This window comes from Phyllostomus discolor, chromosome 2 (assembly GCF_004126475.2).
Source record: "Phyllostomus discolor isolate MPI-MPIP mPhyDis1 chromosome 2, mPhyDis1.pri.v3, whole genome shotgun sequence".
NCBI classification, from domain to species: domain Eukaryota; kingdom Metazoa; phylum Chordata; class Mammalia; order Chiroptera; family Phyllostomidae; genus Phyllostomus; species Phyllostomus discolor.
This window is the reverse complement of record NC_040904.2, coordinates 21,481,883-21,508,751: the sequence shown is the minus strand read 5'-3', so window position 1 is coordinate 21,508,751 and position 26,869 is coordinate 21,481,883.

Genomic DNA, 26,869 nt, shown 5'->3' with positions numbered 1-26,869 from the left:
GAGAAAATGCATTTTGAAACCCTCCAACATGGGGGATATCCAGTGCATTTTCTCTAGCTGAATCAAGAGTGACTTTGGAGACTGCCTCTCAGGGTCATTAGTGTTCTAGACTCTACTTGAAACTTCAGTGGTTTGTGTTTCTAGGGACTTCATTGGTTTTTAAAGATGTAGCATGGGCTGGAGCAGTATCTGCCTATGACTTAGGATTGCAGCAAACTGTACTGGTTTCCTGTCCAGTCTATCAGTTCCCAGGTTAGTCTATGAAACCAAGAATCCGAAGTCACTATGCCATTGCCCATCCCCCCAAATATTAGCTTCCATTTTTAGTTTTGTCTTTTACAGACAATTTTCATTACAGAAATCTTCAGGAAAATATATGGCACTATTGCAAATCCACAAGACATGACCTTCTGCTTTCCAGGAATATTTACTGGTACATAACTGCCTTTCTTCTCTGCCATTTTTTTCTTCAAGTTTTCATTCATTCTGGCCTAATTTATGGACTCACATGTGATCTGCTGGCAAAGAGGGCCAGACCACTTAGTATATATTTCCCTAGGCAATTGGGGCTTCTCATGGGCAGGGCCCTGTCTTGCTCCTGTTTGTCACCCTTAGACCCTGACATGAAGCCTGACATCCAATAGGTGCTCCTCTGGTGCTTTTGAAATTGAAGTGGTGATGTGTTCCATCAAAATTTATACATAATCAGAGCAGAATGTTTTCTATTTGTACCCTTTAAAGCAGTTTCATATCCACTTCTCCATAGTATCTTGGGGCAGGATTGGTCTCTCCAAGTTTTACTATTATGTCATCATAATATTAATCAGTTTGCTAGTATCAGACTTGAATTACTGCCACTACTCAAATGCCCCATGTCTTCACAACACAGTAGTTTGGGAGGTCTCCAACATGGGAAAATGTCACCTAGAGTCTGAGTGGCCTACTTTTTTGGAAGCCTCACTCTTAGCTTAAGCAAGATATTTTGTGTTGATTTTGCTTTAGAGGAAACACAATCTATGTGAGACTTGAGGTGATTTGACAATGATCTATTGGAACAGATGGCACCTAACCGATGGCAATAATGCTAGTGAACACTTCAATGATATCTGGAGACTGCAGATAAGCTTTCCTGCATGTAAACCCAATGAGAATTAATTTTGTCATCTTAAATGCTTCAGTTAGTAGTGTTCCATTTAAGTAAACTTATCAAACAATATTGACAGAAAAAATATTATAGTCATGAGTATCACCGTTACTTTTTATTTTTTCCAGCAGCCTCAACACGGTTAGAAGAACTAGCCATGCTGAGATATCTACTAAAGGGGACCAGGAAGATCTTTATAGTTACATCTGGATTAATCTCAACCTCCTAACTTTCTACCCATGGGGGCTTGGGAATTTGATTCCCTTCTCTCAGCCAGTTTTCTCTTCTATAAAGCAGAGAAAATAACCCACAGGGTTCTGGCTAAATAAAACATGAAGTTCCTAGCACAGTGACACTCAAGATAAGCTCACATTTCTTTCTCCTCAAATATTTCTGGTATTGATCTTAATATTTAGAGTTGAAAATTAATTAATGGAGGAGAAATGTAAAAGAACTTCAACTCATGAGTTTGGGTTGTTTTCATGAATTGATCAACATGTTAAGCATATTGAGTAATCTGTCATCTAGAAGTATAAAGTATAATTACAGTCAAAATTTGTTTCCATGAGAAATCGTGATAGAATAATGGGTAAAAACTTTGGGCATCAGATGTCCTATCTGCTAGTTTTACATGTGCCCCAAACACCATAAATCAAATATAGAATCTATTTTCTTTCCTTTAAGTTTGTTCATCATCCCAACTCTTCCTGTGAGACAATCTCAAATCATCCATATCAACATCATCAGATTGTTTTTCTCTTCCTCCCTGCATCTAATGAGTCATTAATTTTGTGACTTCTTGCTTCATAATGGCTTTGTCATTTACTCCTTCCTTTTTATTCCCACTGCTAGTCCCCAGCCTAACTATTATAATATTTGTAGACAATTGCAATGTTCTCCTAATTAAGCTTCCTGTCCTATACCTTTACTCAAAAGAAAAGAAAAAAAAGTAATTGCTTCAAATAAGTGTTTGCATAGATTACCAAAAAATTGAATATCTTTATAACTAGCTGCAATTTTTTCTCACATATCTGATATTAGACAGCTCAAGCACATGCCATGGACTCCACTATAACTGGCAACCCATGGACTCATACAGTGTACAGCCAATGTGGCCTTGCATGGAGGGCCTATCTATAATGAGTCCAAATCACTCATTCAGGCAAATCTTGGTTCTTGCAATCCTTCATGATTCTCAATGTTTATACCATAAAGTCCAGAGAAAAGCCCGAGATTCATCATTCTTTGTAATCTAGGCCTGCAGTACCTTCCCAACCCTGTGTCCCACTACTTATAAGTATCTCCCATGACATGCAGACTCCCACCCAGAACAGACTAGTGCAGAGGCTGCCTAGGGAGCAGCACTTACAGTATTAAATCTTAGAGAGGGCTTACTCCTTTTTAGGTATTGACAGTTTGGGGGATTCCCCCCAATGGTAAATTTTTAGTAAATATTTGGGAGGGCAGATAAAAGGAATTATTTTACAATAGTCCCCCTTAAACTGTGGTTTTATTCTCCATGGTTTCAGTTATCCGTGGTCAACCACAGTCTGAAAATATTCAATGGGAAATCACAGAAATAAACACTTTATAAGTTATAAATTTCATGCTAATCTGAGTAACACGATGAAATTTCCCTCTGTTCCTTTAATAAATTGTTAGGTGGCTTACCAAAGGATTTTTTAAAATTTCTGTCAACATGACAAATCTTTCATATGTTAATAATTTGGGTTTCTTTGTCAATGAGCTCTTATTAATATCTTTTATTTTTGTAATTGAGTTCTTTCTTTTTCTATTTTTTCTGTAGTACTTCTATTATGTTCTTGATATCAATACTCTTTGTTATATGCATTGCAGATATCTTTTCTTAGTCTGTGGCTTTGTTTTACCTTTGTAAGTGGGAGCTTTTAAAGTTAGATTTTTAAAATACTTCACTATTTTTACACGTGATTTTATATTTAATCTATACCATTGTGGATTTTACTTTTTGTGTCTTACTAAGGAAACAATTCATTACTGAAAGGCATTAAAATATCTTGATGTATTTACACACAAATGTGGAATGAAAAACTTTAAAATGTTTATGTCTTCAGTCTTTGTGGATTTGAGGTATGATAAGTTCCTATACTACATCATAGTTTCCCCATATGTATGTTCTTCCAGCATCATCAAATATTCTGCCCTTCACCCACTGATGTGTAATGTGCACTTTCTCATACAGAAAGTCCTATACTGTTGTGAGCCTTTGGGGACTCTCCTCTCTGCCATTGGTTTCCTTGTCTATCCATGAACCACGTCAACCTTCTTCATTCATTGGCTAGTATACTCATTGCTATTTGGGGCTCTTTTATTCTCTATAAATATTAGAATAGACTTATCAATGTTTTTGAAAAAGATAGCCGAAATTTTGATTGAAATTTCATTGAATGTGAAAAATTTTAAAGAAAATTGCCATCTTTATAGTAATATGTTTTTCTATCAACATTTAGAACAATATTAGGTGTAGCAGCCCTATCTTTTCATTTTTACTCTCGTTTTATAAATTCTAGGAATATGTTTTAGAAATAGTACATAGTAGTACTTATTTTTTAAATATAATTTGTAAATATATTTTAAAGAAATAAGTTTAGTCTGCTTATATGTACTTTACTGATTATATATTTTTAATGTTATATTTGCCTATTTTGTGTTTCTATTTTTTCTTTTTCTTCTTTTATAGTGTCTGTTGAATTAATTTGATTTATATTTGTTATTTAATTATTCCCTTTGGCTTAAAGGGTTATTAATTTTAATTGTAGTTATTTTGTAGTTATTAACTTTATAATATGTACTTATTAACTTTATAATATGTACTTTAAAGTTAATATGATTAATTTCCTCCTAAATTATATTTGGAAACTGGTGAGATTTTTCTCACACTTACAGTCTTCAGTTATCTCTGCTATTGTTGACCAGTCCATCAGCTACTGCTACAGAGCAAACCACCTCAAATGGTAGTGGCTTAAAACAACTCTTTCTTTTATTGTTTCAGGTCTTACATGTAAGTCTTTAATCCATTTCGTGTTAACCACTGTGTATATTATAAGATAATTTCATTCTTTTACATTTGGCTGTCCAGGTTTCCTGAGACAATTTATTGTAAATACATTTTTTCTATACATATTCTTGGCTCCTTCATCATGAATTAATTGTGCATATATATGTGAGTTTATTCCTGGACTCACTTCTCTTCCATTTATTTGTGTGTTTGCTTTTGGGGGGGTACTTTTTGTTTAATATGGTTTTGTAGTATAGTTTGAAATAGGGGAATTTTGTGAATGTGACTCCAAAGGCAAGGGAAACAAAAGCAAAAATAAACAGATGGGATGGTATCAAACTAAAATTCTTATGTGTGTTGCACAGCAAAGGGGACCATCAAAAAAACAAATAGATAAGCAACCGAATGGAAGGTATTTATAGCTCTAATAAGGGGTTAATATTCAAAATATGTAAAAACTTGTACTACTCAAAAATCATTTAAAATGAAAATAGACATGTTTCCTAATGAAGATATACAGATAGCTGATAAGCATAGGAGATGTTCAACATCACTAATTATGAAGAAAATGCAAATTAAAACCACAGATTAAAAATAAGCTTCATAAATGTACTTGCTTGATACTTTGTAAGTCTCACTTAATCTATAGACTCCTTTTCTCTTTTATTTGTTGATGAAGTTTAGTCATTCTTTGTTACCATAGAATTCTTAAATACTTTGATGATTACATCTCCATGACATCATTTAACATGTTCCTGTCTCCCCTTTATTTTCTATAAATGACAACTAGATTTAGATGCCATCAAGTGAAAGTTCCACTATTAGAGGGTCAATTCTACTTCACAGACAGTGTGGTATATGAGGTCAGTCCAGAAAAGTCCAGACATTGTTAATATAACAGGGGTGGTTTGCACGACATTGATGTCACCTGGCAACCAAGGGTGATAGACTGGAATGCGCATGTGCGAACAATGATGACAATGATGTGTGACCAATACGAAGTGACTGTACTAGTCAGTGGGGGCAGTAGATGCTGTTGAATGAACATGAGTACTGTGTGGTCATCCCATTCAAAATGACTGAGCAAGTATTACAAAGCAACGAATTTGCATAAAATTTTGCTTTAAGCTTGAACATTCCTCTATGGAAAATATTTGGATGATGCAATTAGGGCAGCAGAAATAAAAGTGTGGCACAAACACTTCAAATATGGTCTAGAATCTGTTGAAAGTGACCCATGTTCTAGAAGGCCTGCAACAAGCAGGACACCCGAAAATGTTGAACGTGTACAGGCTGCAGTCAACAAAGACTGGCGACTGACGGCATGAGAACTAGAAGCTGACCTAGGGATTCCCAAAAACTACTGTGTATGAGATTCTGATGCAGGATCTTGGCATGAAATGTGCTGTGGCAAAATTCATTCTGTGGTTTCTACTATCAGAGCAGGAAGGACATTGTGCTGCAGCTGCGAATGACTTGATTCCAACTGCTACTGATGAACCAGATTTCCTCAAGATGGTCATAACTTGGAAGAGGACTGAGGTGTCATTGTCCAATGTGTGATGTTTTGTTGCTTGTATCTTTTATGTTCTTCAATAAATTTCTCTATTTTTCATATTACATGGCTGGATACTTTTTAGGCAGACCTCATCATATAATTTCATCAGGCATATATAATGTATAGTTCAATTTTTATGATTTTAGTAGTCCTCAATTCATTAAATTCATTAGGGGTTGCAAAACACTCTAATTCTCTCATTCCTTATCTTTTATAAGGTAAGATATTTCTGTAAAGTGAAACTTTGCTTCATTAAACTATTTGGTTGCCCTAAGTTGTAGTTGGCATAGTAAAAGCAATTTAAATGTTTGATTTTTCCTTTTTTTTATCACTTCTCTAAATGATCAGCTTTCCCCTAACCCTTAGGCCCTCTAGTCTACATGGAGAACTAAAATTCCTGTGGTCACTATTGCCTCTGCTGCAGACTAAAGTTCTGGCTTCACTTTCTTTCTTTATTTATAGTACCTGGGAGTTTCCCTTTACTTTGACCTTGGTAGCTGCCCTCTCTCTCAAGAAAAAGTCATATTTTTGTCCAGAATTTCCACATTTAAAAATGGCAGGTTTGCCTTACCATCCTAGTCTGTCATATCTTCAGACATATTTCAGCTTATTTCTTAAAGCAGTTTGCCTATATTCTCTGAAAAATGTCCATGTGAGTGAATTTTAACACATCAGTGCATTTTAAGAAAAATATAATTCAGGTTTTTTTCAAAATGACAAAATAGTTCTTTATGTATAAACAATAATTTTTTAAGCATGTCTATAAAATATAACTGCTGGAGGGAATTATTCTCCATCATATTTAAAAGATGAATATAGAAGGGAATGATTGCAGGTGGAAGTGATGTGAGTTAAGAGGTTCCGTGGTCCTCAATGTTCCTTCTTCTAATTTGAAGGTTGAAGGAACATTGGATTCTTCTGTTTCAAGAATATAATATAATTTTCTCCTCTGCTGTCACCCATTTAAGTTTTCTTTTACCTAATGGGGCAAAATCATACTTTTTCTTCTATTCGCACACAAGTTAGACAATACATCATTTTATTCCATAACAAATTGTCAAGCAGAAGTGAGTTACCTCTATGTTTATCAATAAATTATTTTCAGGGCTGTCCTCCAGTGAAAATTCTCCTTTTGTTTTTCAGATAATCTACATACAAATATCCCCGGTGATCATAATTGTGTCCACATATCACTGGGAGAAAAACAAGTACATATCTATCTTTGGTAGTAAGTGCTGGCGAGGCTCTGTCAGCTGCATATCGCCATGTTAACAGAGCTGACAAGTTCCTGCACTACCAGTTCACAGTGTGAGCCTGGACCTCATAGCACTAGGTAAAGGGATTTAGTTGCAGGCATTTGTCTGGGGGCCGATGATACCAGCTTACTTGGTGGGCATACCAGCACACATGTGGGGCATAAGAACGTGAACAGTGTGTTTTCAAAATTCTCCCATGAATGTTGAGTACATTGGTCTCAGGAAACTTCTCTTTTTTATCAATAGAAAACACATGTCTGTCAGATACTTGTAATTGTGCTTGCCAAACTCAACCTAGGAAATAAACATAGCCAATAGAACGATTTCTCCATCACAGAGGATTCCAGGAGTAGAGGCTGAAACTGTGTTCTCAGTCCCATGAGATGCAGAACTTGAGTTCCACCAAGGCACTCAGATCTGGGAGCAAGTAGATACTTTCAGAATCAAAAGAATGCTATTAAACATAAAAATAATTTGTTGAAATCTGCTCAATAAAATGTCACCTTAATGATATTCAAATTAACAGCTTTCTTATTTCTACATTTGAAGAAATTTTTAAAATACAAAGATAAATAAATTCAAATTCTTAACTGCCTAGGAATAATTCTGAAAAGGATATTTATTATTTATTGAAAAAAAAACTAGGGGGTAGTGGAAATGGGAGAGAAGTGGGGAGGGCTGGGGGGGTGGGCTGCAATGGGAGTAAAAGACAGAAAACTGTACTTGAACAAAAATTAAAATAAAAATTAAAAAAATAAAATACTATGTAATTTTTATTTAAAAAAGAAGCAGCAAATTTGCCCCATTGGTTCAGTGGACTGAGCGCCAGACTGAGAACCAAAGGGTCATTGGTTTAATTCCCAGTCAGGGCACAAGTCTGGGTTGCATGCTATGACCCCAGTAGGGGGTGCTTGAGAGGCAACCACACATTGATTGATTTCTTTCCCTCTCTTTCTCCCTCCCTTCTCTAAAAATAATACATAAAATCATTTAAAAACGAAACAAAGGTGATGTGTACTGGTTTCTGCTTTCTTGTCTCTAATATTACTTAATGAAGGGGCTTGGATGATGTAGGAAGTGTATGGAGCCATGGGCTAAGGGGGGAGTGTGCATTTAGGATGGTAAAAAGGGGAGAAATAGTGTTGAGGGTCTTACATACAGGAAACTTTAATTCTTACAATGAGGCAATGAAAAAGCTACCATTATTATTTCCATTTTAGAGATGAGGAAACTGAGGCATAGAGAGACCTAAGTAAATGACTCTTACAGTTGGTGATAGGGTTAGGATGCAGTTCTCAGCTGTGTCTCCTTGTTAGAGTGAAGGAAAAGGGTGCAGGTTTGACAAGTAAGAGTCACAGAGGTTCCTATATGGTTGAGGTCGGTTCTTGCCAAGGATTTTCATAGCTAATTACGAAGACACCAACACACAAAATACATTTTCATCCCTTCATCTTCTTATTCCTCCTTTCCCTTTTATATTCACATTAATTTGAGGAATCGATAGGGTATAATATAAATGATGCTCATTATATCATCACCAGTGCACTAGGTCAGCCTCTATCAGAAAAAAAAAAAAAAAAAAACCACTCTGGTTTCAGAGCTGGAATCATTTAAAACAACGAACTGTACCTCTGTACCTGTGGGCCATGCTGTGAAATGCAATAGGGTTATTGAGTCACTTGATTGTCTTTACCTCCCGATATCATTAAGTTTTCTATGCAGTAAAAGCTCCAACTGCTTTTGGTGGCAGGGGTTAAGTAGTGGGAGGAACAGAACAATTTCTCTTTCCTTTATTTTACTTATATATGAATTTCATATACATAGGAACTAACAAGAACTAACACTGATTCTCTACATTCACTATTAAATATCTTTCAAGCCAAGAATCTGGCCTGTCATTACCTCTGTGACAAAAGCAAAAGCAATTACAGGGCTGACTTTTTCTTTCTTCAGTTGCTACACTGCAAATAGCTGTCATCTAGCCTTCTATTTTGGACTCGTGGCACCCACGGATCACAGAAAAGCCGCATTTCCTTTTAACAGCTATACTTGTGCCATTGTTAGGGTTTTCTCATTATTGAAAGTTGAAATCTGTCTTTTAATCACTCCCATTCTATGGGATTAATTTTACCTGAGATTGTTTGGCCTTTTTTTTTGTACCTGCAGCCCATTTAGATGTTTCCAATCAGCTGTAAGGTAGCCTCTTGCTAATTATCTTTTTGTTTTTTACTGGAACATCCCTAGTTTCTTTACTCATTATACAAGGTATGGTTTTCTTACCGTTCTCACAACTCCATCCTTCCACTCAATCCATCTTTGCCAACTGCCCATTATGGGTGCTTCCCAGGTGCCATGCAGGCCTGTAGACTTGATCTGCCCAACCAGAGTACACAGATGTAGGACTTGTTCTGGGTGTTTGTTTTCTATTCACGCATTTAGCTAAGCCAGAAAATCCCTGAATAGATAATCTCTGTAAGAAGAGCGTGCCAAAGAAAAGACCACATAGGCTGGCAGGGTTGTGGAACTGGCTGTTCAGATATTTAAACATCCAAATTTCAAAACAACATTTTTTTTTCACCAGCAGAGGAGGCCAGTAAGAGGATATTTATCTTCTAGGCACTGGACATTGAGTACTCGTGTCTCTGGTTTTCTCTGCATGGAATGTTGTCTATCTTTTCCAACTACTTGGCACACGTCTGCTCTTCTTTTCAGCACCTTCTTTGTGAGGAATTCTTGACTGCCTGACACACTCTGCTAAGTGACCCTGCCCCGACCAAAGCAGCTGATGGCAGGGGGAGTTGTGTTCAGTCTGTAGTCACAGCCGGTGGGGCAAAGGGGTGGGACACCTAACAGAATGGCATGCATGATGTGGTCCAGCTCACAAAGATGAATGGGGACTGATAGACTTCTCTTCAGGGAATGCGGAAGACTGAGAGCATGGGCCTGCAGCTATAGGAGGAACCGGGTCATGGGAGCTGGGAGCTGCCATGGCCCTCTTGTACTGTGCAAGCTAAAGTCCTGGGACAAAAGTTTATAGACAGAGGACAGCAGAGTCAAGGACTCCACGAGTGAGAGGCCTCTGGCTCAAGGCAGCGCTGGAGCAAACTTTGGCTCACCTTATTAGTTTCCATTTGCCAGGACTTCCTGGTCTTCATATCCTTATGTCCAGTGTCTTAAAAACATTTTAAAAATGTGCATTTTCTCTTGTCGTTGTTTGAGGTGAGAGGTGTCTCGTTAAACCAGATCCCTGTTATTCTATCTTGGCTAGGAATGGAAATTATGGAACTTGTTGACTCATTTCTTTAGAAAAGTTTGATTTAATATTGAAGTTAGTATACTTGCTGATATTTTGTCCTGGAAGGTTTCCTTTGATTTCTGATTAGGATCTTAATCAAAGAGATGTATGTCATTCTCACAACTGAAAGCAGCTCCTTTGTACTATAAGTATCTCTGACAAGAGTATAATATGCTTAATCTTTGGTTTCACAGCTACAAATTATTAAAGCTGAAGTTAAAGGCATTGAGTTAGTAATGGATTAAGATGTCACTACATTTTCTTTAGAGGAAATTCATTCCATTGAATCATTTGAGTAAAAATAGTTTCCCAAGAGGAACTTAATTCTAGAAAGATAATGATCTGTTTTAGGTCCCTGCAATTTACACTTACGTTTGGTTAGCCTCCAAATTGTGAATATGGGAAGTGACGCAAGACTTGGAAAGCTCATTAGTATGTAGTTCATGCAAGTCATTCCCAGAACTCAGGGAAGACAAGCAAATTTAGGAAGGGAGCATAGGCCTACACTCAAGCATTTGGAAGTAAGCTTGCATGGCTCTCTGTGCATGAAGTCACACAAGAAGTACTACTAATATTATCGGAAACAGCAATATACTTACAATGTCCTTAAAAACAAGGGAAATGGCAACATGATTTTCACCTCTACTTAGAAGAACATTCACTTTATCTGTGAAGTCTTAAAGGAAAGGACTTCCTTCCCCATACCAAATGCTTATGCCTGAAGAAGGGACTCCAGCTCTCACGGTCCCCATGATGGGGATCGCTCCTTAACCAAGTAGAGCAGAGGAAGGCAAATCACATTATGCCCTTCACCGAGGAGCAGCACATAGGGCCTAGTCTAGGGAGAAAGCCCCACTACTTCAGGGGCTCAGCAGAAGCTTCCCCCCTCTTTGCATCTGGACTGGAGGAAGGCTGCCACTGCGGGCACTTAGAAATGAAACCTGGATTTCTCCAAGCTTCCTTACAGAGGGCTGATCTCAGGCTGCCCAATGAGAGAAGAGCCCAATGACTGGCAAATGATGAGTAAAAAAGTTTCTGAAAAAAGTCAGAGCCTTTGTTGTTATTATTATTATTATTATTATTACAACATAAGGACAGACAGAATTTTCATCCTTCCAGTAGTACAGTCAATTAAACAAAGGGTGTTCTCTAGAAATAATTTTGGGATGTGTTACAAATGGTACATGAATGAAACTCCAGAATTTAATATGCCTGAAAGTTCAATCAGAACATCCAAGGTGAGATTTATTGAAAAAATAAACAAAACAAATAGGCAACAAAAAAACACTACAAAATAAGAATATTTTATCTTTTTTATCTGTATCTTAGGAATATAACCTTGTGAATATAGGAGGGGCAAAAAGAATATGCATTTCAAAGTTAAAAATCCAAGTTTAAAGCAAAGTTTCACCACTCACTCCACTTGTAAACTTGAGCAAACTATATTGACTTTCCTTGTTCTCAACTATAAATATGGGAATATCACTCCTTAAAATATTTGCTAGGCTTAAAGGAGGATTTTCGCAAACTGGACTTCTGTAATGTGTCAGTGTGCTGCACAGAAAGGGGGAAAAGCCAGCCAGACTGTCTGCTTAGAATCGTGGCTTAGCAACATTCCCTCTGGCGAGGGTGCCGCTCAGTCGGAGACCTTGTGATTCAACACTTCCCTTCGTTTGCCTGTACCCCTCAAGTTTAAAATATGTCACGAAAAGCAAAGCTTTTTATCACAGGCATAAGTGTTCAGGGTCCATCTCTGAGTTGTCAACCTCTGCCAAATCTCCCTCTCCAGCATCCTACTGCAGATCTTTGGGCATCGCTGACGCTACAGCTTTCCCTCCAGGGATCAGATAGAAGCAATAAAAACAAACAACTATGGGATATATGATTGATATCTTCTAGTAACTCTAAAGCTAAAACCCAACTACTATTGCCTCTAATATGAAAAAAAAACTAGGTCATTTAATATGAAAAGTTACAGTGGTGAGTGCCCCAGTATAGCCCGCTGGCGCTAGGGTGGACACCTATGGTCTGGGAGCCTCGGCAGCCACACGTGGGCCTGCGGAAGTGTTCTTCATGGACTCTGGAGACCTGATGAGTGGCAGAAGCTAAGAAATGATTCACTCCTGGGGAGCGGAAGCCACAGGGATGCCCAAGGGACTTTGCCAACTATGACTTATACCTTGGGGCCAAAGAAGTCTGAACCAGGGCAGTGATGTAGGTGTAACAGTTACAAATGAAGGGTAGGGTGGTGGGTGAACTATTCTTCCATCAGATTGGTGAACTTGCAAGACAGGCAATGCGCTCTGTAAATCTTAACTGTGTTTTCCTGAAGGCGGCACTGGGGATCCCAGTCTCCACACACTGGGGAGTTGTGTGCTCAAGTCCTCGTGTCAACTGTGGGCGGGAAGGGAAGACTCCTATCTTCTGTCTTTTCCCTGAAGTTAACGTCCAAAGTAGGAGAGAATCTTTTCCTTGCCCAAATAGGGGACACATGAAGAAGGAGCCTAAGTTAGAGCAATGATGAATTAAGGCAAACGTCTCACATGTTACTTATCATTGATAATGATAGAATTTGAAATGGATTATGATGGAATTACATCTTTATTTCTTGACATGCATAATATACACTATTTGTCCTGGTCTGTTCTATATTAGCAAGTTTAAGTAGGACCACAAAGATTCTATCAGTGGAGAGGGTCGCTGTTGGTTCCAAGGTTAATCTGAATAGTCAGTCATGGAAGTTCTCTTTACATATATTAAATAGAGTCCATCAGTGTCATTGGAACCTACCGCCATGCTGCAGCAATCTCACCTTGCTTTCTTACACAAATTCACATTTTATTCACAATAAACACATCTTGTATCTCATTCAAAACATAAGCATATTTAAAAGTCTTGGGGTAGTGAGTCATCAGTAAACCTGGGGCCAGAGTTCAGGCTCCAGAATGGGATATACTAACCCACCTAATTCCCTAAATTATATTGATATTAAGGTCCAGAGACCAAATGGTGCACTACCCACTGCCACACTGTAGTGGAATCATTGGTCTCTACAAATCGATTTCTACTAACAAATTAAGGCAGGAACAGACGATTACTATGAGCCTATCAAAACATTCAGAACCACCATTCTAGGTAACATTTGTAGAGTACCGTCAAGCATAAGAACTACACTGTGCCCAAGACACTACCTAGACTGTTTTCCAAACGGGGGTGCCAGTACACTGTTATTTTATGAAGTTGAATGGTGAACTGGAATACATTTTTAATATGTCGTATTAGGTTTAGAGAAAAATACCAAGCACGTGATGGAAGAACCAAGCAGAAGCCCGTACTCTGGAATGCGCGCTTTTATTCTCTCTGTATGTCCACATCTCCGTGAGGCGGCTTGCACAGCATTCGGAAGTGTTCCCTCCTGACGACAGATGCATCCACACAGATCCAGCCGGGTAGGATGAGAGCCCTTATTTCATCGGATCAAATCAGTTTCTCCTTGAGAAGAGAAACAGAAACAATAAAAGGAATATAAAATAGAAACAATCATGACATTTTATTTGTAAACAGTGTGTTCAGACAGCAATACTTTCAGTTACAGCTGTTCTTAAATCTCCTGATTATCTCATGGTAACGGAATTGTTCTGCATCTAGTATGAATCTTATTATCTCAGTTCTTTCCAGTGCTACCAATGGGTAACCTTGAGCAAATGAATGTTCTGGTTTTAATTCTTCATCTCTAACATGTGAAAATGACATTTTTTTGCCCACCTGTCTTATTGAGATAAAGTGAACAGTGAACTCATCCATTATTTGCTTAGGACACATAATAATTTATATGATTTGAGTTGTAAAGTATGAGCATTTTATTCATTTTATTACCTATAATCTTTCACAGAGAATAAGAGCTCTTAATAATTTTATGTAGTCTAGTATATTTTCCATTGTTATTAATAAAGATGATTTTTTTAAAAATCCAAAAAGATCATAGAAGAAATATTTTATGATTTGGGAATATGTGACTGAAATCCACATGAATATTAGAGTGCAATGTTCTTTTTTATTTAATTAGAAAATGCCAACAGAAATCATAATTTTTATTTGACCAATTTTCGGAAACATCCTCAGGTATTATTGAATAAGTGTTGAATATACTTTTGTCGCTTCCAAGTACGCTCTGTGCTATTGCTGTCCCACAGGCGGTCAATGATTTAATCTCTATATGGTTACTATTTTTAACTACTACTAATAAAGACCAAAAGTTGGGGGCTTGGAAGGAAACAGAAAAATTCAGTTTTGTGAAACCAGAAGACAGAATATATTATATTTGAATTTTCATTCTCTCAATACTAACTCAAGAACTAAATTTTTATATCCAGTTTACATGTATGGTTAGGCTTAACTTTCTAAATTACAGAATTTATTTACAAATGAGTAATGTGGCTGTTTTTCATTGTGCAAAGTATGCTGCCTTATTCCTTCAGCATTCAGAACTTCTCATAGGATCCTTTTGGCAAAGCAATAAATTTTCATTTTGTAATGAGTAAAATAAGTTGGGGTTGAGCAAAAAAGAGAGAAAGAACTCATGGACATGGACAACACTGTGCTGATTGCGGGGTGGGGTGGAAGTAGAAGAGGGTAAGGAGGATAAATAGTAATGGAAAAACACAGTAAAAATGTGATGGATTAAAAAGTTAAATGTGCCCTGGCTGGCATAGCTCCGTGGATTGAGCATGGGCTGCAAACCAAAGTGTCGCAGGTTCAATTCCCAGTCAGGACACATGCCTGGGTTGCAGGCCACGGCCCCCAGCAACCGCACATTGATGTTTCTCTTTCTCTCTCTCTTTCTCCCTCCCTTCCCTCTCTAAAAGTAAATAAGTAAAATCATTAAGAAAAAGTTAAATGTATGTTTTTGACAACATCAAGGTTTCTATTAGAAGCTTGATTCTTATATGAATATCCTTCAGTAATGTGTTTATCAAATTGAACAGCATGTTTTACTCTAACGATTTTTGTCTTTGACATTTATTTCAATACAGGCACATTCCTGAATCTCCCAGAACACTCGGACTTAAAGGGGCATCTCCACTGACTAATTTGTATAATTAGAGTATGGCCCTCTGCTTTTCGATACAGGAAGTGCAACATGTAGAATAGTTTATTTAGCTTTGGAGACCTAGTACAAGGTTACAGATGCAGTGCACCTATGTAAATCACACAAGAAATGGCCCAGATGAAATTAGCCTCTTTAAATCAGAAGGCTGCTTAGCTACCCAATACCAAAGGCCTCTGGGAGCTCATATAAAAGCTACCAATGCAAGTTAGATTATTGATATATTATGTGATAGCCACTAGATAGCAAGGGAAAATTGAAACTAATTTTTTTCACAGGTAACTGATAATACATGAATATGTAAATAGCTGTATTTTTAAGAGGGACTGTGCTTCATTTTCTATGACCAAATGTGTGCAACATTTCCACTGTTTCCACCTACTAGTTTGTTAACTCCATTAAAGGTTTACTACAACATCTGAATCCTAAGGGGTGTTTCATAGGGCAGGACTTTTCAACCTCACTACTACTGGTATTTGGGCCAGAGAATTCTTTGACTACCCCGTGCATTCTAGGATGTTTGGCAACGTTCTTGGTCTCTACTCTCAAGATTCTAGTAACACCTTTCCTCTCAACACCACCCCAGGGACAATAATGAAAAATGTCTCCAGACATTGCCAAATGCCCCCCTGAGAAGTAAAATCACCCAGGCTGAGAACCACTGCTATAGGGCCAAGAAGGGAGTAAGTCCTTTCTCCCATCTCATTCTCTTTCAGTCTTCATTGGAGAGACTTCCTGATGATTGCTTAGCATCCTACATAATTGCTGAGGGGGTCCTATTCCATGCTTCAGTAAAAAATACAATTACATTTTGCTGAGAGCTCAGGAAACACAATTTTTATCTTGGGACCATGTCTGTTTTTTGTTTTTTGTTTTTCATTGAAAACTGTTTTTAATGCAAGAAATATCCAAAAGAGTATACCACCTCATCACTTTACTTGTATAGTAGGAAACAGGATTACTACTGAAAAATTTAGCTGCTTGAATGCAAAATAAGAACATTAGAATTGAACGTGTGTGTATAACAAGAATATATGGAACTAAAATTTCTTTTACATCTTTTGGAATACAGTATGAACAGCTATTCATTACTGGCTTTCTTCTTTAGCTTTCGACGTATCTATCTGATCAGCACGTGGTTGTTGCAGGTGACAGATCACAACTTATTGTCTTAAAGTCATGTAACACCAGCTTTCAGCCAATTCAAAACAGGGTGTAGTCTGGCGGCAAGAACCTCTGTCTCATGGTTTGTCTCTGCCCTCCTGCATGTGCGATGCTGGCCTCCTTTCCAGAGGGGCTCTCTCATCATGCTTGCAAGCTAACCGTAGTTGAAAGTCTTAAGTTCTTCCAGCTTTACACCCAGAAGGGAAGAGAGGGCATTTGTATCTGAGGGTGGTTTTTGTCTCACCCAAACTGCATGAACTGTATTGAATGGGAGAGAATTGATAATACTTACTTGGCTGAGAGAAAATTAAATTGTTTTAGGGGCGAAAGTAACATATGATCATTTCTAGGGTTTTCTAGCCTAGTTCACTAAAAAAAAGGCCTTTGACAGCAGGCATCATGTCTTATATTAATTTTATTTCTCTTGAACCTTTATAATACTTTGTGTTCAATAGGCATGCAATGAAGAACGTGCAGGTTACAAAGGGCTTGGAAATCATACACTTATTCACACAAAGAGATCAAAGCATTTTTGTATTTAAAATAAAGCACAATTTTACAGACTCTCCAGAGAATAAGAGTATCAGGGGAGAAGCGTACTTTCTTACTTTAGTTTTCATTTTCATGTCTTACCCGAGGTCACAGAGAGTAAGATGATAAAATTTCCACTTACACAATATCTTTTCTGAGAGAAGGGAGATCAAAAAGTGGTTCTCACAGGAGGGAAGGGGAGAATGCAAACATTATCATTATTAAAAGATTTATTTCACTAACAAAGTTGAGTTTTCCTGTATAATATAAAACTACAAAGGTGGGCTTAACAAACCCCTGAATTATTAAATACATAACAAAAAAGATCTAGATATCTGTATCAGATTAAATTAAAAAAATAAAGCTTATGTACATCATGTTTTCTTTGAGACTTATTTGGATAAGGAAATTAAGTTTTATGGCTTAATTGCCCACTCAGTGCGTTATCAGCAGGGGTCCTGGTTTTGATCAATACCACGCTTCGCTTGCCCCAAAGAATGGTAACATGATGTCCCCACTGTGCTTCCTAATAACACATCTGTGTGTGTGAGAAATGTAATCATTTCACAAAACATGGAACACACTGTGTTAGGCAAAGTCTCATATTTTCATATATTTTGACAAAAGCAAGACCATTCTTATTTGCACAACATATGTTTAGTTTTAAAAATACAATTATCTTTTCTAGTGCAATGGAGATGAGATTTAAAGTAACTAATATTGAAAGCTGTTTTATTTACGGCAAAGCAATGTAATTCTAAACTACTTGTGTAACTATGTTCAGATGCAATTTATACATCAAATGTGATTCATTGCAAACAATACACTTCATTTTTTGTCAACTCAAATAATGATAAATATGATCTTATAATATTGCGAAAAGATTCCCTTTTCCAGTTGGAGAAGATTACATGTTTATAACTTAGGAAAGCAAATACTACTTTATATAAAGAATTTAAAGAATAAAAATGATATTAGAAATAGTAGTAGAAAGAATGGCAGAAGCATCTTGGGTGTAGTTTAAATGCCTTTGATGTTTTTGTTGAATGAAGGCTATTCAAATCTACCTATCTGCTATCTTTCAGCAGAATTGTTAGTTATCTGGGAAATCTTCACTTACAAAGATGATTCCTGAGCTAGATTTGGGTTTTTACACTTTGGGTGACATTGGTAACCAGTAATAGAAGTCACAGTCCTTTGAGGAAATGTCCTAGCATTTACCTTCCAGACAGAGTTGGTGAGCCTGGGGTGTGTCCTGCATGGGGAAATATTCTTCTAGTAGTCAACCAGGTGACTGTTAGTTTTTAAGTGATATTTTCCAGTGTAGTTTTTTAAAGGGAAGTTGTTTGTTGTTTGAGGTTCTTCCACTTATTGATATAAACAGCTGCAATGTATTTGGCTTCTCCAATTGTTGATCCCTTGATCTGTAAAAACCAAACTAGTGACAGAGAATTGTCTGGGAGATTCTGGGAGAAAAGGAATGTGGAAGAGTGAAGCCCAGGGTCTGGGACCCTGGAAGCTCAGTGGGTGTTCATTCCCCTTCTTCTCTCCTGCCACTCCCGAGACACTCCCAACTCTCACGTCTCATGCCCTTAGGTGACATCCAGCTTCCCTCTTGCTCCCTCCAGCCTGAATCTGCAACTGTACAAAATGACCTTTTCTTCGGAGGTATCTCTGGTTCTACCCTAGACCAAAGACTTCAATGAATGGTATTAAATTCTCTAAGTAGAATCACAGGCATCATTATATTCCTAAAGCAGCTTGGGGATTAGTAACATTTGGAAGTTTCTGTTGTCACAGAAATTTAGAATACAGTACGATTTATTTTAATGACAAATGATATAATAAAATACTTAGATTGTAAGGTTTTTAAATATAATATTATAAATATTATAATTGCAAGTATGTGAAAATAATTGACCTCAAACAGAAAACATTTCTTAGATACCAAAGGCTATTGTTTTCACTGAATTTAGTAACAAATTTGATTTTTCTCATTACTAAATGTGATTTTTCTCCATGCCATTAATAATTCTGTATACATTTTATGGGTAAACTTCTGAAAAGCAGGCGGTAACTTTACATACAACTTGAGAGAAGAAAACTATGTTTAGTGCTTCTATAAAAGGCGGAGCTAGAAGCATCTTAAAAAGATCTTCCTCACTTCCTTTCTGTCATGGGACCCTGTGAGTCTTCAACCAAAAAAAGATTCATATTTTCCAAGTTCGGTATGAGCCCAGAGGTCCAAGTAGAGTCTTACTTGTGGACATTATGTAGTTTCAACCTTCCGTGAAGAGAGAACTTGACTTCTAATAAGTGAAAAGTAAACAGAGAAAACCGTGTGTTTGAGACTCTTTCATATAACCCTTTGCCCGAACTGACTGCCAAACTAAAGTGTACTTATGAAATAAAATGGGAACCAAAGGAAATAAAATATATTAAGTAGAAAACTGGAAAAACTTAATAATGAGAATAAATAAGGCTATCAGAGACACTAAGGTTGAAACACTATATTTTCAAATAATAAAAAGGCAGTAACATTTCCTTCTGGGACTTCATAAAATGGGTTTTCGACCTGCCGTTTGTTGACAATGCAGGTAAAAATAGAAGAGAAGGGGCAAATAAATGTCCCAGGCTTGCTCTGATTGGAAGTATTATATTCCCTCAAAAGGGTCAAAAAGGAACATACAAGAAAAGTTCCCTGCAGATTCTCCAAGAGATTATTTTTAGCCCCACAGGAAAATAGGTGAGCCCGGTGAATGCAAGGCTGAATATCTTGGGATTCTAGAAAAATCATGCCAGGAAAAATAGCTAAATCCCGTCCTCCCTGGTCTTTCCGTCTGCTGACAACGCATAGGCGGGCTGCTAGTGGGTGGGAGACGTGGCCAGGCTACAGACGAGGCAGCAGGTAAGAAGCTGTTTTGACAGTCCAGACAAGAGACAGCGAGCACCTTGGCTCTGGTCATGCAGATGAACTGAAGGAAGGTGAAAGCATGGATTACATGGCTATTTAGAAATTTAATCACCTGGCTTTGCTGAATAAATGGTGAGGGAGACAAAGAAAAGGAAGGAGTCTAGTATGACACCATGTTCAAACCTGGATTCCTGGTTTGAACAGGAAGAGGTTATAGCCTATGTGAACTGACTTGCAAATATGCAGCAACATGCAGCGTGCAGCTGGTGTGTAATGCCTGCCCACTACCTTGGCCCAATAGGCAGCAGGGAAATCAGGCGATGCTTTCTTCACCTCTTGGGCATGTGTAATGGATCCTCAGTGGTTAGGACATTTCCCCAGGCTCTCACTCACTTCCAAATTGGTTAGAGGAGGATGGAGGAATAAAGGGGTAGAACACAGGATGTTTAGGGCAATGTGACTACTCTGTATGATATTATAATGGGGCTTGCATGTTGTTAATTTGTTCGAAATTAGAATGTACAAAACCGAAAGTGAACCCCAGTGTCAACTATGGACATTAAGTGATAATGATGTGCCAGTATAAGCATATCCACTGTCACAAACACACCACACTAGTGGTGGATGTTGATAATGGAGCAGGCCGTGCATGACTGGGGCCAAGGGGTATATGGGAAATCTGTATGTTCTGCCCAGTTTTGCTGTGAACTTAAAGTGCTCTAAAAATAAAGTTTAATAAAGAAAAAATCAACAGCAATTGGAGCTGATGCAAAGTGCATATCTGCAACTCTCGTGTCTTAGACCTAAGTGAAGGGCTGAGATGGCGGGCTGGTGTGAAGTGGGAGATAGGCTGGGATGCATGCTGGGATGTGTCACACATCCTCATTTATTCAGCAAAGCCAGGTGATTAAATTTGTAAATGACTGAGGCACCACACAGTTCTGTTTAAGGATCAGAAAAAAAAATAAAATAGAGACATATTAGGAAATAAATCACAGAAAGAAACTGAATGATAACAATGTTTTTCATGTGAGTGTAAATATATGATCTGCTCTACGGAGGCAACTCTAATTCCTGTGTTCTAGAAAACTCCAGAGCACACATGTGTGTACATCAAGTGCTCCTTTTCAAGGTTTTTATGTTTTCTTTCTTTCTTTTTGTTAACGGTTTTTTTCCTTAGTCATTAGGACATATTACATCTGGGCTGGAACATATGCATGATGCTTTCTACTTCGAAATTGAAGTTCTACTTGCAATTGAAAAATACATCATTCAATACATTTTAATTGAATATTGTTATGTTCCAGACACTGTTCTAAGTGGTGGGGCTATCCTAGTAAACAAAATAAATAAAATCTCAACCTTCATGGAGTTTACAGTTAGGTTAGGGAAGAGAGAAGATAAATGCACAGTTGAGGTTATAATGCATAAGTGCTAATAAGAAGAAGGAAGCAGAAGGGGCTGGAGAGTGATCAGGGAGAGAGGTGCTTGCTCTTATCCACAGGGCGGTGAGGAGATAGTTGTGAATGAAGGACTCAAGTGCAAACTGGGAGAAAAAGGGCTTCAGGCAGAGTGAAGAGCAGGGCATTCTTGGTAGGAGGAATAGCAGGCCAGAGAGACTGAAACCGAGATGTGGGAGACGAGTCAGGGAGGTGCCCAATGGTCAGATGATCTGGTTCCCTGGAGGCTGTTATGTATCTGCTGCTACAAAGCAAGTCACACCACAACCTAGTGGCTGAAAACCTCATGGTCTAGGATATCCTCCCTCACTTATCCAGCTTCTCTCCTGACATGGTTTTCCATCTTGTCCCTCTTCACGTAGTGGCTGAAGTGTTCCAGGAGGATGAGCTTTAGGTCTCTTGTCATTTTGATTTCATCTTGTGTTTTATTGCGTTTTTTGTTTGTTTGTTTTCATCACAGTTCGTGCAGGAAAGAAGGCCACATACTGAGTGAAGTAAAATGAAAGACTGAGCAGAAGACATCAGAAAGTGCATTGGTTTGGAGGGAGGAGAGGTCAGAGCTGGAGCGTGTCAGGAGGCTGCACTGCCCTGGCCAGGAGGGCATCTCCGGGATGGAGGGCCTCAGTGATTGTCGGCTTCAGTTTCTTCTTCAACAGTCAAGAAAGTGAGTCCTTGAAATGTTGTCAGGGACCTATCCTGAAGACCTTCGGGAAGAATGCAGTCTGCAGATATGTCTTATTTTACCATCAACACATTGTATTTTTAATTAAATTTAGTTTGCAATATTAAAACATGAGGAGCTTTTACATACATCAATGTTTCTGGCTTTTCCTGAAAACTCAAGGTATCTGAGAATACTGGATTGTTCGCAGCCTTCCCCACTGAGTCTGCCACAGTCATTTCTCACCCTGCTTGAACTTCAGTGACCTTTTACTGTGACCTCTGGCCCACACAGGTTTAATGGCACAGATGAGGCCAGAAGCTCCTACTATGTGTTCCTCCTACTCCTTTTTCATGGCCTTTCTTTGTGATCCTAGTTTTACTGATATTTTTCTCAGACAATATCCATTCAAATCTTGCTTTCTTCTCTGAAGTGGATAAAAAAGTTTGTGTATAGTACATTTTATTAAAGCTACTCCTACCCTTACACACAGAACAAAAGGCAGACGGGTAATTTCAGATGAGGACCATGGGGGGTTGTCAGCTGACAATGAAGGCTCCAGTGAACCCCTGCCTACTGAGGGCCACCGTGAGAGCTACTGCAGCAGAAAAGAACCCATCATACACTCTAATTACCATATCTGGTGCCTTCTCACTCAGAGTTTACTCATTAGAAAGCATTGTATCTTTTAGTCTTTTATTAATATGCTATAAAAACATTGCTTTCCCAGTGCAGAGGCATACAGTGGAATGATTCCTGCTGCCAAGCAACAAATTAAAACAAGAGCTTTCTGTGTAGTCTTACCCAGCTTGTAGAGTATGCATTAGATGCATTAGATTTGATAGATTCGGCCAAAACATTGTACTCATAAAAGGGTTCATGTTAACTTTAAAATGTTTTTTTGAATGACATATAAAACTCCATAAATGTTTCCACATATTATCCTTTGGTATGCGTACATGGAATTCTTGCTACCATTCTTTTATCTTTATTTTGAAATAAATATCTAGTTATCCTCCCTATGGTCACTCTGAATGTCACGGGATTGTTTAGAATTAGCTGTTTTGTGTCTTTGGCTGGCACGTGTTTTTTTTAAAGATTTTATTTATTTATTTTTAGAGAGGGAAGGGAGGGAGAAAGAGACAGAGAGAGACATCAATGTGCGGTTGCTGGGGGTCATGGCCTGCAACCCAGGCATGTACCCTGACTGGGAATCGAACCTGCGACACTTTGGTTTGCAGCCTTTGGTTGAGCCATGCTCAATCCACTGAGCTATGCCAGCCAGAGCTCACGTGTGTTTAATAAAGCAAGACATTCAAAGAGCTGCTTCATGTCTCATGCAAACTAGTACTTCCCATATACTGTAACTGAGGTAATACATTGCCTGTGTTTATATATTAACACATATGCACGTCAAAATCAGCTCACCTACACACACTCAGGCAGAATGACTGCCTCCACAATTCTCCTGAAAAAGCATTAAATGGCACTTAGAAATGATGAAAGCCATATTACTCACCAAAAAGAACAGCAAGTTTTGCAAGAGGTATCATAAATACATATTCTGGCCAAAATGTTTGTCACTTCATTGAAATTTATATCCCTATAAATGATGGTAGAATAAAAATATTGTCAATCTTCAATTTTCTTGCTAGAATTAAAGGGACTAATAATAGCTGGTAAACATCTGTCTCAGAGGATGTCTAAGATGGCTTTGGACAATTATTTTTTTTAATCGACCTCTTTCTTGGCATATAATCAGATGATGTTGCCCTGGAGACCTTACTCCAAAGATTTCCTTACCTGTACTCATTGCCTGGCTAAATATGAAGCTTAGAGTATTTTCCTGTACTCTATTATCTGAGTCTTCCTCTGAGTCACAGATTATGAAATCATTTCATGTGTGATTAGCAGGATCATGTCTTTATATTGTCTTCCAGTAACTTCTAGATTATCTCTGAGTACATGGAAAGTGTCAGGGAGTGTAAAAAGGTGAATGAGCTCAATTTACATCAGAGAAGGGCACCTGCACTCTTAGGTATTAGAGCCCCTTAGATCAGACTCTGTCTCCCTTTTGAAGCTGGCCTCCATTTACCCATCTGCTCCAGACAAACTGGTCCAGTTTGTCTGGACCAGCGTCTAAGCATGTCTTCAACTTCTGTGCTTCTTAGCCTGTGCCTGAATTCCCAGTGCTACCTTCTCCACTTTACCTCTACTCATCTTTTAAGACTTGGCTCGTATCCTTTATACTTCATTTAAATAAGCTCTACCTCTGGACAACTGAGCTCCTCTACATGCTTTGAGCCCAGCCCTGGGCTCTGTGATGGCAACACACGGTTCCTGTTTTCAGGGAGCTTGCTGTCCAATCCTGGGGCCGCAATGTGCACCCGGCACTCTAACAGAAGAATGCCCACAGGGCTGTCTGTGCCAAAGACGGGCAGAGAGGAGGTGAAGCTAGGTGATCAGAGGCACCCGAGGAAGGATTGAATACAGATTGTGGCTAAAAAAAAAGGTGGATGAGGAAAGGTTCAGAGAGGAATAAGAATGGGGTCCTCTTGGGCAAGTGCTGGTCCCGAAGTGGGAGGACAAGGTGGTAAAGGATGCAGCCGGATCGGTGAGCAGGGGCAAGATCTCGAAGACCCCAGTGTGTTATGTGAGGGAACTTGAGCTTGATTCTGAGTTAGCAGGAAGCACAGAAGTGATGAGAGAGACCATCTCCGAGATCTCCTCTAGCTCTGCAATTCTGTCACGTTCTGACTCCAGCTCTCATGTACTTAACACACAGCTCCAAACTAACTTGAACAGCTTAGCATTCTCATTTATACCTGTATCTCTATCCTATCCTCAGTAAAGGACTTTGTAGTAACTGCTCATTAAAATGCTTATCAGTTTTCTTGATTTTTCTTTTAAAAATATATTCTGGGAGGGGAAACCTCATTTTACTTGCTGTTTATCCCTACAGTTTCTAGTACTATAAATATTTATTGAATGAGGGAATGAAAGCTGAGGGTGGGGCCCCAGCCTGCGTCTAGGGCAGCTTCCTTTCAGTAGCTCAAGACCCAAGTTAAGAATCTGAATGAAAACACATTTCCCTTTATTTTTTGATGCGTAAGTACTGAAAGCCCATGAGGTGCCAGTACCTGGGCTACAATATTAGACATGACAGTTACAGTCACTGATCTCCTGGATTTTATATGCTTCCCTTTCTCTTGCCTCTCTACCCTTGCCCTGTGATTTAAAATGTTCAGGAAAACCAGAAGACTCTCTTTTCATAAAAATCATTGAAAATAATATGAGAGGCTCTGAAAGCCTGCTGCATAGATTTTTGGCTTACTGGAAAGAGCATGGAATGCCATGCCAGACAACTTCAGTTTGAATATTCCCTCTGCCATGAATAGGTGTTCACTCTTGCACATTCTACCTTTCTCCTCTAAATCTGTTCGTCCACCAGAAAAATTCACTAGGGTAGCACGTGGCCTTTGTTGCACATGCAGTAGGTGTTAGATGTTAGTTTCTCATCCTTCTGTTTTGATTTTCCTAAGGACTGACTTCTTCACAGAAGCAGAGAGATGAAAACAACCTGCAACAGGCCAACCGGGGTCTTCCTGGTTTCGGAAGTCAAGAGGACACAGAATAATTTTAGGCTCTGTGCCACCCTGCACAGCCGTGGGCAAGTGCCAGCGCCATATCTCAAGGCACGTGGCTAGGAAGGATAAGAATTTTATCTCTTGTTTTATGTGCATTTTATCTGAGTTTTAACTGTCTTACAATTACCTGGGAGGCAGGTATTAACTCACATCCATTCCTCAGAGGAGACATTTGAGGCTCAGGGTAGCTAACTTGCCAAAAGTTAGACATAGTTGAGATTTGACTCAAAGTACATTCGACATCAAAGTCCAAGCGTTCTCTAACCACCGCAATGCACCACCACCACTCTGTCAATCATGGAAAACGTGAAGTGCTATCTTCCGTGTTCTGGTCTGCTGTTGAATTTAAGAGATAAAAGGCAGAGATCTACTTTAAAAGTCTAGGAAAGAATATCAAAAAGAAATTGCACTGTGACAGCTGTGCTCAGAAGCACAAATAATCACATCCATCTGTATTTCCGTTTTATAAGGGAGTCATTATAAAAAGCAATAATAAATTATACAAAACTAAACCTTTTATCAAGTATACTCTCTGTGTGGAGGTTCTTTTCGAGGTAGAAATGAAAGAATTAGGATAACCAGTCACTCGCCTGTAAAAGGATTTTCTGATGCGGCATCACATGGCTGCTCCTTTCACGAACGAATATTCCTGTATTCTGAATGCCTTACGTGCATTTATTTGGATCCAGTGGAAACTAAGGAGGCGATAGCAATGACGACTCACTAACTTTTGCTTTACTTCACCTGCCTAATAACAGCTACATGAGGTCTCAGAGCTCTGAAGCATCTCTCCCTTTCTCTTCCTCCTTTGCTCCTTCCCTCACCTCCCTACTTTACCTAGAAATATTTAGTAACACTAAGTCATTTCAGAAAGAATTTTCTTTCTCTAATTGTGAAATAATAAGCATTTCTGCTAATCAGCAAGTTCCTTCCCCTCTTTTTCATGGATTTGTTGCAAACTTGAAACAGTTGCCCCCGCGGTATTTCTATCTATGCCAGGAAGCTATCCACAAAAATTGGAATCCTTGGTATGTAAACAATTATCTCTCGGTCTAATTGGTGGTAGAGATTAAAAATTTACACCAAGGTTGAGCA